Genomic DNA, 14,565 nt, shown 5'->3' on the forward strand with positions numbered 1-14,565 from the left:
ACAACCCTGTTTGGCTAGTTTTGAGTATTGCTGCTTCAACTTTTCCAAAAAAGGAGAAATGTGGAGTAGCTTTATTCACATCGAACTTTCCATGTGTAAAATGATTTTGACAACACCACACCCCACAAATGGATATACTTATTATATTTGCGGCAGTTTGTTGCCCAAAGCATTACCACAACAAACCAGTTTCCATTGCCACCTATGCTTAGGACTCCAATTATTAACTACTAAAGTGCTTCCATCAACCTTTATTCATCTAAGTCAAATTCTACATATTCAAAATTCAAAAGGGAAAATCAAAAGTTAATAGTATGTGTCACTCTACAAAAGATTATCATTCTTTACACATATGCTTTGGAATTTATTCCCTCTAAAAGTTACAACTAGACAACGGCAAAGCTAAAAACCAATTTTTTCATTGTTTGGGGGCAAAATTACAAGATAAAAGTATCGTGATAGGTTTTGTAAAAGAAAAAAAAAATGATGAGACAAGTATCTCCATATTATATTAATCAAATATATACATAAAAGTGTGAGTTTCACTTCTCTTGTGACCTAAAATTAAGATGAATTCACTAAATAGATTTGTATTAAGGATCTTAAATGGATTAGATTGATCAGATTGATATGTTTTCTCTTATATTTTAAGAGATGAGATTTGATATTTTGAATTTGTCAACTTATTTTGGTGCATCTTTTCTAATTTGTCAATTCGATGAATTAAGAATTTGTTATACTGTTGATTTATTTTTTAAATTAAAATATAAAATTATTTTTAAAAAAAAAATTAATTATATTATTTGAATAATATGAAATAATATTATAATTTAAATCACTAATACTTAAGTTTAAGTTTCAATTATTCATTATAATAGAGTAATTTAATATGTATATATATAATGATAATTTTATCTTGTCTAATTAGATATAAAGTTCTTTTAATATATATATATATATATATATATATATTAAATTAAAAAATCAATAAATCTAATTTTTTAATCTGTCCACTTTTTGTGGGTTAAAAACAAAAAGGGATTGAATCTGATCCTTTTCATCCTTAATTATCTTTAAATTTTTGATAAAATAATTAATTGAAGTCAAATTCAAAGTTTAAAATATTTAGGACAATATTTGGTCGATTCAAATTTTTAGACTAATATATGTAACTATAAATCGTAAAATAAAATGTATAAAACTTAAACTAAAATATAATTTACTATATATATTTAAATAAATATAAATATAACATAATGTTATTTAAAATATGTTTTAAATAAAATTTATTACTAATAGATAATTGCTCAAAAATTTAATTTAAGAAAATATAGGACATCTCTATTTAATTAGAATATTATAGAACCCACTTGAATCCATTCTTGAAAATATTAGTTTCATTAAATTCAAATTAACAATTCGTTAGAACAAGTTGATAGTTATATTCAACTATAATTAGTCCAAATCGAAAACTTTGTGCTGCTGTTAGCAGAAAAGCTTCCACGAGAAGTGCATATCATAAGTATTTATATATTTAGTTTAATTTTTTTCATTTAATTTTACAAGTTCAACTATTTTTAAATGACTAGTTTATTTTGTTATTCTGTTTTCTTCTCATTTGATACTATGCTTTATTTAACTGGATATTCTTATTAGTAAATTTTGTGACGAAAGGCTCAAGTTTTGTACCGGTCGCTGTCGCCCAAAAATGGGGTTTTTAACCACAGACTACACTCCACTGGAAATAATTATATAATTTCCGTTATTACTTCTAAAATGAAGAATTTTCCGCCCTTTTACCTTACAATTTTCAATTTTTTAAAAAGTAAACAACAATTTTTGTGTGGGAATTATTTTTTGATATGGTCAAAATATAGTCCTACATCGTTCAAGAGTTGAGGTCAATGCAGTTTATATATTTCTTCCTCCTCCAACCCACCGAAGCGTTTTTTAAGGACAAAACCATGACGTAGCTAAAAAAACTCCAAAGCGGACAATACCTTGGACGCGGTGATTGATCCTAGCGATGCTATCTCAACGGACATGAGGTTGGAAAATTGGCGCCAGCTAAGGGAAAGAGTTTACATTGACGTCGTCCGTTTGTGGGAATCGTAAACTCTTTTCCTTAACCCTCGACTAGGGGGCTATTGTTCCGGTGTGACCAAAATATAGTCCCGCATTGTTTAGGAATCAAGGTCAAGGATAGTTTATACTACAAGAAAAGGAAGAAATAGCATTCATAATATGGCGTAGGCCCAATAGTGGACACAACTATAATGGGTCAAGCCCACCCTATCAAGACACTAAAAAATTAAAAAGAAATTAAATCCATGAAGAAAATGATATTGTGACACTATTAGCAATACAAAAGCGTCAACTTAAGTGACATATGTTTCAAATTAGAAATAAAAAATAAGAAAAAACTTTGAATGGGTTAAACCCAAAAAAAAAAAATTAAAACTGTTCTAACCGAGTAACTAAGGTGATAGGCCGACAATAAAATGTAAATGACTCATAACAAATAAATGAATTCAGAACTTCTCCCAATACATTGTCCTTACGTTCCTTTTTCCTTTCTCAGTTTAACTTTTTAATTACTTTCCTTTTTCCCCCTCTCAATTTCACTTCGGTCTTTGCTTTTCTCAATTTCATGCAACTGTCTTGCCTTTGTTGTCATGTAGGAAATACTTGAAGCTAATTATTTTTTTATACGTATTTTATATATTGTTGAGTAAGACACTGAAAATCCTATGTGCGATGTAGTTTTAAATCGAGTTTCGATTACAACCTCATTCTTGCAGTGGAGGATTAGAAGTGGTGGTCACGAGGTAGAGAAGAAGATCCCTTTATCCATTGCCGCAAAGGTAAGGTGAAACCCACGAAAAAAGTAATTTTTTAAAATTATAGTGTCGATCTAACCGACTAAGCGATAGGTCGACAATAATAAAGTAAATGACTCATAACAAAGAAAGGAATTCAAAACTCCTCCCGATACATTTTCCTTTACATTCCTTTTCACTTTCTCAGTTTAACTTTTTCATTACTTTCCTTTTTCCCCCTCTCAGTTTCACTTCGGTCTTTGTTTTTCTCGGTTTCATGCTCTGCCTTGCCTTTGTTGTCATGTAGGAGTACTTGAAGCTAAGTATTTTTGTATACGTATTATTTACATTGTTGAGTACGACACTGAAAATCCTAAGTGCGATGTAGTTTTAAATCGGGTTTCGATTAAAACTTCATTCTTGCGGTGGAGGATTAGAAGTGGTGGTCAGGAGGCAGAGAAGAAGATCCCTTTACCAAATGCAGCAAAGGTAAGGTGAAACCCACGAAAAAAAATATTTTTTAAAATTGTAGTGTCGATCTAACCGAGTAACTAAGGTGATAGGCTGACAATAAAAAAGTAAATGACTCATAACAAAGAAAAGAATTCAAAACTTTTCCCGAAATCTTTTCCTTACGTTCCTTTTCCCCTTCTCAATTGAACTTTTTCATTACTTTCCTTTTTCATCCTCTCAGTTTTACTTCGGTCTTTGCTTTTCTCAGTTTGATGCAGTTGCCTTGCCTTCGTTGTCATGTAGGAGTACTTGAAGCTCGGTATTTTTTTATACGTATTTTTTATATTGTTGAGTACGACACTGGAAATCCTAAGTGCGATGTGGTTTTAAATCGGGCTTCAATTAAAACCTCATACTTGTGGTGGAGGATTAAAAGTGTGGTCACAAGGTAGAGAAGAAGATCCCTTTACTAATTGTCGCAAAGGTAAGGTGAGTTGTTGGATGCATTACAAACTTTGATAGTGTTGTTTGTAATATTTTGTGGGTTTGTTACTTGTTAAGATTGGTGGTTGAAGATTCACTGGACCGAGTTATGGTTACCGATTTTGCGGTTAGAGGAGAGTAGGAGCCGAGGCAGGAGCTCAGCACACGACGATCTCCAGGAGGAGGCTGTTGGCGAAGTCAAGTTTATCCAAGGCGACACATTGGAGGAGCAGGCCTAGGAGTTTGAGGCTGGTGAAATTGTTGGTGTGTATCGGCGGAGAAGTTGGTTCGCTTGAAAGAAGGTTGATCGACGGGGGAGTTAGTGCTGTCAACGGAGCACTTAGTTTTCATGTCGTTAGGGTTGGATGTGTAGGGGATCACGGGACCAAGGGTGCACTATTTGATTGTTGTACTATTTACTTTGTTCTGTATAATTCCACTTGCATTAGTATGCAGTTTTTTATTAATGGATAAAATGACTAATATACTATAGAAACATATACTGTTCTACTTAGTCATTCTCTTTGAAATTATAATTCTGACACAATTCCTTCTTATTGAGCTTGCACAAATTTTTTTCTTCCCAATCAAGAGGAGGTTAATTCCATGATGTAAGGAAAATTGAGCTTTTCATGATATTTGAATTCTTATTTCTTCTTGTATTTGTTTTTAAGGTTTTAGGACCTAACTTTAAGTAGAACAGGTTGTAGAGATCTATGATTGACGATCTTGTATCTTAATATTTTGAATTGAAAATGTGAAGTAAAAGGTTTCTTAATTTTTATTATATGGTAATGTTAGTGACAATTATGATGTTGAGTACATAAACCACTGACCAACCTTTTTTTATGTAGAATGCAAAACAAAGTATGTTTGAGTGCTTAATCAAGTCATTCGAATTTTGTATTGGTGTTCTGCTCCTGTTCATCTCCATACAATGTTTGTGTGTATTCTTTAAAATGTTGCCTTCAATAGTTATTAGTTATTTATTTTATAACTTTCTTTTGCTGGTTTTGAATTTCTTTTAATTATTTTGTTTGTTAAAACTTAAAAGCAATGGATGTATGCTATGTTTTCTGATTAATTTATTATGTGGAATTTAAATTTAGATGATTTTGTTGTTGTTATGTTTTATAATGTGAAAAATAAGTTTTCTCATAATTAGATTACTGATCCCGTGCATAAGCACAATGTGCAAAGATAAAAGAAACCAATTTTATTGCAATATAATCTAGTACATTCCTTTTCACATATAGAAACATATACATGGAAGCGTGTTACAACATCAGGCACTCCACTATCTCCTCGAGATAGTCACACTTGTTCATCTTGGAAAAACAAAATTATTGTGACAGGTGGTGAAGATGAACAAGATTATCATTTGTCTCATGTTCATGTCCTTGAAATTGGTAATTGTTGTATCCTTTTATATAAGTATTATAATTTTGGTGCACTTACTAAATATTTGTGCAAGAAAGGGGACATTTATCGGAGTAGAATTTATTGACATCTTCTGTAAATGAAGACACTCTTATCAGGAGCAAAGTGTGTACATCTAGCCAGAATTTTTGATGTATGTTAAACTTCGATTAACTTTGAATAATATGCATGTATATCTTTGATGATTGAACAAAAGTTGGCTTCATGAAAAGATACGTCATCTTTTATATGTTATGATAATGGTTTTGTTACAGGTATACACTATTCGAATATCTTAGCCATTTATATCATATTAGTACCATCGTAAAACTTAAGTAAGCTAATTGGAACATCTTTGTGTAAAGGTTAGGAATTTATTCAACATTGTATTGTGTGTGATTGATATATTAAATGTAATTTCTATGATCCATATGTAGTTTGTGATTATTATGAAATTTGTGATATGATGTTTGATTGGAAGTTGTGATTTTGGACCAAAAGGACTATTAAAGGATATGGATACCAGAGTTATAGAAGAATCTTAATATTAATTGTGTCTTTTCTAATTATTAGTTGTTTATCTTTATAAAGGTGAATAACCTTTATTTTGTTTTGTTTGTTATGATTCTAGTATTTATTTGATTGATTATTTCTCTCTTTAGCTAGACCTAAAATGAGTGCATTGCTTGCATATATTCATACTATTTGTTTTGACCTCAATAGAATAATATTAGAGATATTCATTCTCATATCATTTGTCTTCCTTTTACTTTTTTGTTCATCTCTGTCTATTTTATAATATGGTATCAGAGCTCTGGTTGCTACATTTATCCATGGGTGAAGTTGTTGATCCTTTACAAGATCTTTGTTCACCTTACCATGTTAGTTCATCAGATAATCCATCCTTGAATAGAGTTTGTTATCTCATTACACAACAAGAGAGACAAATTTTTGGTGATCAATCTAAGACAATGATTGCTACTAGCAAAGAAGGTTATGAAAACAATGCTACCATCTATGGCAGAGGTGGTGGATATGGAAGAGAATACATTGCCAAAATTTGCAGTCATTGTGGAAAGACATGGCATACCATTGATACATGCTATAAAAAGCATGGTTTTCCACCTCATTTCAAGTTTAAAAATCAGAACCGTGATCAAAGTCATACTAATGCAGTTTCTCATAATACAAATTTTAATAATAATGAGCAGAATCATGAAGGTTCGAAGTCAGAAGTGGAGTCTCAACAAATTAGTTTTACTCCTAAGCAGTATCAAACATTGTTAGCTCTTTTACAAAAGGCCAAATCCAGTGGCAATGTTTCTAGTCAAGTCTTTGTTATTCCTTCCAACATGACAACACAAACTGGTAATGACTTTATTTCTTCCTTCAGTTCTTGGATTATTGATAGTGGTGTTACTTATCACATTTGTTCATCCTTAACTTATTTCACTTCATATCATCAAATTAATCCCATTTCCATCAAATTACCAAATGGAAATCAAGTCATTGTCAATTATTCTGGAAGTGTTTTTCTAAACCAAAATCATGTCATAGACGATGTTTTGTATATTCCTTGCTTCACTTTTAATCTTCTTTCAGTAACAAAATTGATAGATAAATTATCTTGTGTTCTTACTTTTGACTCTAATGGTTTTCACATTCAAGAAAAAACTCCTTGAAAATGATTGGCTCTGGTTAGATGCAAGATAGACTTTATATACTCAGGATCCCATCTTACCAGAAACTTCAAATCAAACCCATCGAATCTACACACCCCATCAATATTGTTAATGTCAGTGCTAATGATTTAGAAACCCTTTGACATTTTCGATTAGGTCATATTTCAAATAAATGTATTGATGTTATCAAGAATAAATTTCCTTTCGTTGAATATAACAAATCTTTTGTTTGTGATGTTTGTCATTTTACAAAGCAAAAAAGGCTTTCATTTCCTATTAGTACATCTAAAACAAAGAAAAATGTTTTGATTTGATTCATGTAGATATTTGGGGACCATACTCAATACCATCAGTTCATGGTCATAAATATTTCTTGACCATAGTTGGTGACTATTCGAGGTACACGTGGATTTTTCTTTTAAAACACAAATCTGAAGTTGTCAAGGCTTTTGAAAATTTTGTTGTTTTTGTTCAATCACAATTTGAGACAGCGATAAAAATAATAAAAATTGATAATGAGACTGAATTTTTCATGACTAATTTTTTTGTTAATAAAGGAATAGTACATCAAACATCATGTGTCAATACTCCACAACAAAATAGTATAGTTGAAAGGAAACATGGTCATTTATTAGATGTAGCAAGAGCTCTAATGATACAATCTCATTTACCCAAAATTTATTGGTCATATTTTGTGATACATGTTGCGCATATTATAAACATGCTTCCCACACCTGTTTTAAACTATTCTTCTTCTCGTGAAATACTTTACAAAACTAATGCAAATTTTAATGGATTAAAGGTGTTTTGTTTTTTTATGTTATGCTAGGACTTTGTCAACAAATAGAAGAAAATTTGATCCAAGGGCATCAAAATGTGTTTTTATTGGTTTTAAAAAAAAGGACAAAAAGATATATTTTATTGAATATTCAATCAAGAGAAATTTTTGTTTCTAGGGACGTTGTCTTTTATGAACATGTTTTTTCATATCAAAGGGTTCAAGATACTAGCAATGAAACTAATAGTCCTGACATTTATGATCAAATTTTGTTTGTTGAAGATCAACCTGTCTTGAGTCAGCCATCACAAGTCATTCTTGCACCTTGTGATAATGCACCTTGTGGTAATAACTATGAGTCACACATTGAGGTTCCAGAAGAAGTTTGTTCCCATATAGACCAAAACCTCAATGAAGATCATGACATAGAACAAAATTCTGAATCAGATCAATCTGTCCGAATGAGTACAAAAATAAAAAGACCACCTGAGTATTTAAAGGATTATCATTATAATCTTAATGTTTCCAATACATCTTCAAGACTTAAATATCCTTTGAATTCGGTTTTGTCTTATAACAATTTATCACCTTCTTACAAATCTTTTGTTATGTCTCTTTCTTCACATGTTGAGCCAAATACTTATTTTGAAGTTGTGAAACATGACTGTTGGAGAAAAGCTATGCAACGCGAGATATATACTTTAGAGTCAAATCAAACTTGAGAGACTACTCTTCTGCCTAAGGAGAAAGCTGTCATAGGTTGCAAATGGGTGTTCAAAATAAAATATAAGGCTGATGGGACAATTGAAAGGTATAAAACAAGGTCAGTGGCAAAGGATACACACAAAACAGAAGGCATTGACTACCTTAATACTTTTTCTCCAGTAGCAAAGATGACCACCATAAGGTTGCTTCTTTCTCTAGCTTCTATCTATAATTGGGAATTGAAACAATTAGACATAAACAATACCTTTTTACATGGATATTTGAAAGAAGATGTATACATGGTTGCTCCTCCTAGATTGACTTCTATTCCACCAGGAAAAGTTTGTAAACTAAAAAAGGCTTTATATGGCCTTAAGCAAGCCAGTAGAGAGTGGTTTGCCAAACTTTCATCATTTTTGCGTTTTATGGGATATACTCAATCTATGAATGATCATTCCTTGTTCATTAATTCTTCTGAAGGATCTTTTACAACATTATTGGTGTATGTGGATGATATAATATTGGCAGAAAATTATAAAGAAGAGATTGCTCGAATTAAGCAAGCCTTGAATCAGACATTCAAGATTAAGGACCTTGGGGATTTAAGATATTTTCTTGGTCTAGAAGTAGCAATAAGTAAGAAAGAAATAATGGTGAATCAAAGGAGATATGCATTGGAATTGTTAAGAGATGCATGTTTTTTAGCTTGCAAACCTGCACTCACTCCTATTAATAATCATGAAAAAAAAAATTCTACTGGAAGTGTTCATTTCACAAATATTCAAGCCTACAAAAGATTGATTGGAAGGCTTATGTATCTCACTAATACCCGACCTGACATAACATTTTATGTGCAACAAATTTCCCAGTTTCTTGCTAAGCCTACAATTGCTCACTATACTGCAGCGATTAGAATTCTCGGATATATTAAAGAAGCTCCAAGTCTTGGTTTATTTTTCTCCTCCAACACACCCCCCTCACGCCGAGAGTGACAACTCGTGCGTGACATAACATATTACGGGTAGTTCGATAACGGCCCGATAACGGGTGGCACAATAGGCCCAACAAACACTCGCTAGGATAGGCTTTAAATGGCTCTGATACCATATTACGAAGTGGACTTTAAGCCTAACTCAACCCCATAAAACTGGCTCATGAGGTGAGGTTTGCACCCACTTATATACAATGAATTGTCCTCATCTCTAGTCGATGCAGGGTCTCCAACACCCCCCCCCCCCATCACGTCGAGAGTGACAACTCGTGCGTGGGATAACATATTATGGGTGGTCCGATAACGGCCTGATAGCGGGTGGTACCAACAAACACTTGCTAAGATAAGCTTTAAATGGCTCTGATACCATATTACAAAGTGGACTTTAAGCCTAACTCAACCACAAAAAGCCTTTGAGATGAGCAGAAGTGTTGTTAGAGAAAAAATAAAGAAGGGTATCATTCATTTGCTTCCCATTTCCACCACATAACAATTGGCTGACATTTATACCAAAGCTTTAAATCCCCAATCTTTTAAAATTATTTGTTCCAAGCTGGGTCTCATCAATATTTGCTCCCTAGCTTATGGGAGATATTAAAGCATATGGATACCAGAGTTATAGAAGAATCTTAATATTAATTGTGTCTTTTCTAATTATTAGTTGTTTCTCTTTATAGAGATGAATAACCTTTATTTGTTTTGTCTGTTATGATTCTAGTATTTATTTGATTGATTATTTCTCTCTTTAACTAGACGTAGGATGAGTGTAGTGCTTGTATATATTCAGACTATTTGTTTTGATCTCAATAGAATAATATTGGAAATATTTATTCTCGTATCATTTGTCTTTCTTTTACTCTTTTGTTATCTTTATTCTATTTTATAATAAGGACAATAGTTACTATTGTGATTATTTTGTAATACTGATATTGTTTTGTAGTTATTAATAAAAAAAGTACGAAAGACAAGAGAAAATAGTTTTTTTTCTCTCCAACAAGAACCCCTTACGTTAATGAAGTAAATCTAAATAAAAGATTCTAAAAGAATAGTAAATAGAATCCTTACAAAATAAAAGACAAAAAATAAAAATATTAAAAGTAACATAAATATTAAAATTTATAGATATAAATTTAACTCGTTTTCGTTATATAAGAGTTATGTGAACTACTTGAAAAAAAAAATGTCATACCTTCCAATAATAGAATAACTTAAATAGAAGAAGTCAAAATTAAATAAAATCTAGTCTTTGAATTCCACTTATTCAAACCTCCTTCCCTCCCTATTTTCTTATACCACTACCTATTTTTTAAGATATTTCAGTAACTATAAGAGTAACACCCATGTTATCTTTGTTCTTACTTCATTTTGTGTTTTATGTATATTATACTCTCTATTAGAGTGAGATAGTTTCTATAATTGATATACTAGACAAAATAAAGAAAAGAAATCAAGTAGTGGCGAAGTTACTAAAATACACATAGAAAGTTTACTTTCATATTTTTTTTAATGAACTATTGTGTTATTTATTCTACTAATTGTAGGTGCTTTAACTTTCTTATTCTATCTTGTGATGATGTATAATCTTATCTTAGACACTTTATTTTATCTTAGACACTTTATTTTTTTACTTATGTGTTTATATTAATTTTACTTTTCAAATATTGTTTGCAGTCATTTGGATTAGGATTTCTATTTGCATTTAAGAACTGAATTGGAAATATAGATTGCATTTTATATTCTAGATTTTTATTATAGAAAGATTTATTGTTATAGTTACAATTATATGATGTATTTTGATTTTTGAACTCATTTGCAAATATATAGTATTTTTCTGAACTCTAAATTTGGATTTGGATCAGAAACTACAACAACATTTAATATTATTATTACAATTACAAAATGGATTTGAATTTTTCAACGCAATTGAAAAAATATACTGCATTTGATTATGGATTTTTATAATAGCATAATTAATGCTATTTAGATTTTTTAACTCAATTTGAAAAAAATATATGGTATTTTGTTTTATGAAATTTGCAGAATGGATGTATTTTACTTTCTGACCTCAATTGAAAGTTCTGAATTTTGCTATATAATAAGTTTTTTTCAATTGATAATAAGCTTTTAGGCAAATTGATTTTTATTTATTTTTAAGCATAGTAAACGTAAGTCAAGCCCACTGAAAATAATATTATATAATTTTTTTCTCACCGACAAGTCGGTCAAACTTACTTAAAAATAATAATATTTTTTTAATTTTTTTAATTAGTGTGGGCTAAACTCAAACAAAACTCTTTAAAAATTAATAAAAATTAAAAAAACATCCATTATAAATATTATTTGAAACATTCTTTAATTAAATCAATTCATAGGGTTATATTAACCTTCGCTAAATAAAATGCGTTGAAATCCTTTTTCTTGCGGTGTTAATGAAAAACATAATCAATTCATATTTTAAAAATTTTTGTATTTTCATATTAATTAATTTGTCTTATGTCAATAATTTTTAATATATATTTATATATGCACAAGCCTTTTTTAACAATAAAATTATAATCATCCTGATCTTTCTCAAAACTAGGTAATTTAATTAATGTAAAAAAACTTAATTAGTTAATTTAAAATTATATGTACAACACTACAATTATACAAGTATTACAATTATTAAAACAAAAAAAAATACATATAAATTTGTCATACATTTATATGTATACATATATCCAAAATAAAATATATAAATATAAGTCATTATATTATTTATAAACTTCTTCCAACTCTAAAACTTGTAAAATCTTTTGCTCCAATGTTAAAACATTTTTATAGTAAAATTACAATCACAAATATAAATGGTGAGCTAACCAAATAACATATGAGAACTTCACATAAAGTTTACAAACGATTCACATGTCTTCCAGACAAAATATATAATGAAAGACTACTTCTAGAAGACTAATATTAGGTTTAGATTAAAAGACTAACACCTCTCACAATATTTGAGTTTGTTTGACAATCTACCCAATTTGGTATAAATTTCATTTAGCAACCTCTTATAGTATGATAATTTCTTACATATATCATTGATTACCAATGATTCTTCATCCCTAACTTGATTTCATTCTCATCACATCATACATTTATCTATTTGACTCGGGGGTATTGTAAGAACCTAAAATCTCATCAAATATATTCTAACTTAATACTCTGAATACTTACACAGTACACATATCTACTCCAAATCATAAGAATGAGGGATAACATAATCAATATTCAATCGATTCCATGTTTTCTTAAATTTCATATAAAGAATGTTAAGGAAAAGTATGTAAAGTTTAATTTAAACATATTTATATATCACATAGTTTCTTATTTTATCATAATTCATATCTCTTGATGAATTATAATTCACTAAGTGAATTTTATTAATAAAATTATCCATTATCTTTGAGCTAATATTTATTGGAAGAAATCTACCCGTTAAACATATTTATAAAATTTGTTGGATGAATTTAATTAAAAAATTAGTCCTCTATAGTAAGTTCATTGAACAAATTACAAATTATTTAATTGTAAAATCAACAAACACATATAAAAACGATTCAAAATAAACAATATTATTCATCCTAACAAGATTTAAATATCGATCTAAACCTATTTTTTATTATGACATGTATGCATATCAACTCAAACAAGTTAGGACTAATAAACCAAAAAAAATAAATAATCCAAAACAACATTAAAGTGGTTAAATTCAATTCCCTTGTAAGAAATCATACTTCAAAGAAGTCTTAAACTCTTTAAATTAAATTCTTCAATATCCAATTATGCAAACAATTTGAAAACAAAAACTACAAATCTCAAAGACATAAGAATAGGTTATCCATAAACTATAATTATCAAATTAATTACTTTCATATAGTAAGTTAACTCTACTTAACTTATATCCTGTACTTTTTGGATAATTTCTTCAATACTATGCTAAATTATGAAAATTTTAATATACTTATAAAAAATCTAATTCAAAAAATAACACATTATTACAGGTGTAGACTAACCGAGATAGATCTATTTGACTCGGATCTTATATGCATATCAAAATACCATGAGGAAAAAAATTTGAAAGAAAAAAATTTGAGGAAAAAAATAACTTATTTAAAACAATTTTGTTTCCAAATTCTATTATTTTATTCTTCATCGTCTAGGCAAAGATGTGATTTAATTGTGGAAAAAATAAATAAATCATTTTAAAAAAATTAAAGAAAAGATAGGGAAAGAGAAAATAAAATTTGGGTTAGTTTAGGAGAAAAAACATTCACGGACTTACATTCTTTCTAATAACAAAAGTTTTGGTTAATGAAAATTCATTTATATGTTAATGAAAATTCACTTATAAGGAAAGAGGTAGGAATAGATTTCTTTCATATTCTCCTTCAACTCTAAAAGAAAATATTTGAATCATCTTTTGAAACTATTTTAACTAGTGTAAGAACTTTATTTATCATCTCATTCACGTGATATTCTTCAATTTTGATTAGATTTAACTTTGAAAGAAAGATATTTTTAATCTAAATTTTATCATACCTCAAATGAAACTTAAATCAATAACATTTTTCTATTTCAACTTTATCTGATTCCAAAATGTGAATTTAATCTAGTATGAATGCTTTGTGCTCAAATCCATTGAATATATTATGTAAGTTAGCCAAAATCTATAATATGAAGGCCAAAACATGTCAAGAATTTCCTCATATACATTAAATACGTTATATAAGTTAGCCAAAATGTGTATACTTTTATTTATATATTATATATAATAGAAATATTTTAATTAATTAGTGTCAAATGAACAATTTATAATTAATATACTCATATAGATAATTTTTCTATCCGTAGAGATATTCTATTAAAAATAATAGTTATACAGTACATAATTTTGATTAAACCTTAACTCATATTATGTTTTCAAAAGAAAATACTGTTGAGAAATAAGAAAATTGAATCAGTATGTTATTTATTTTAATATTAACTAACACATCTTAGTTCACAAATTATTTCCTATAAATTAGTAATTTTTTAAGTACTAATTTTCTATAAATAATTAAAAATAAATAAATAAAAATATTTGAGAAAAATTTTAGCTCTATTAAAAAAATTACCTTAACTTACCCTAAAAAAAATGATATTTTACATAAACTCACCTTAACCTACTAACTTAGAATGAGTTCTTACTTAATCTTT

The sequence above is a fragment of the Phaseolus vulgaris genome, chromosome 5 (assembly GCF_000499845.2).
Source record: "Phaseolus vulgaris cultivar G19833 chromosome 5, P. vulgaris v2.0, whole genome shotgun sequence".
NCBI lineage: Eukaryota > Viridiplantae > Streptophyta > Magnoliopsida > Fabales > Fabaceae > Phaseolus > Phaseolus vulgaris.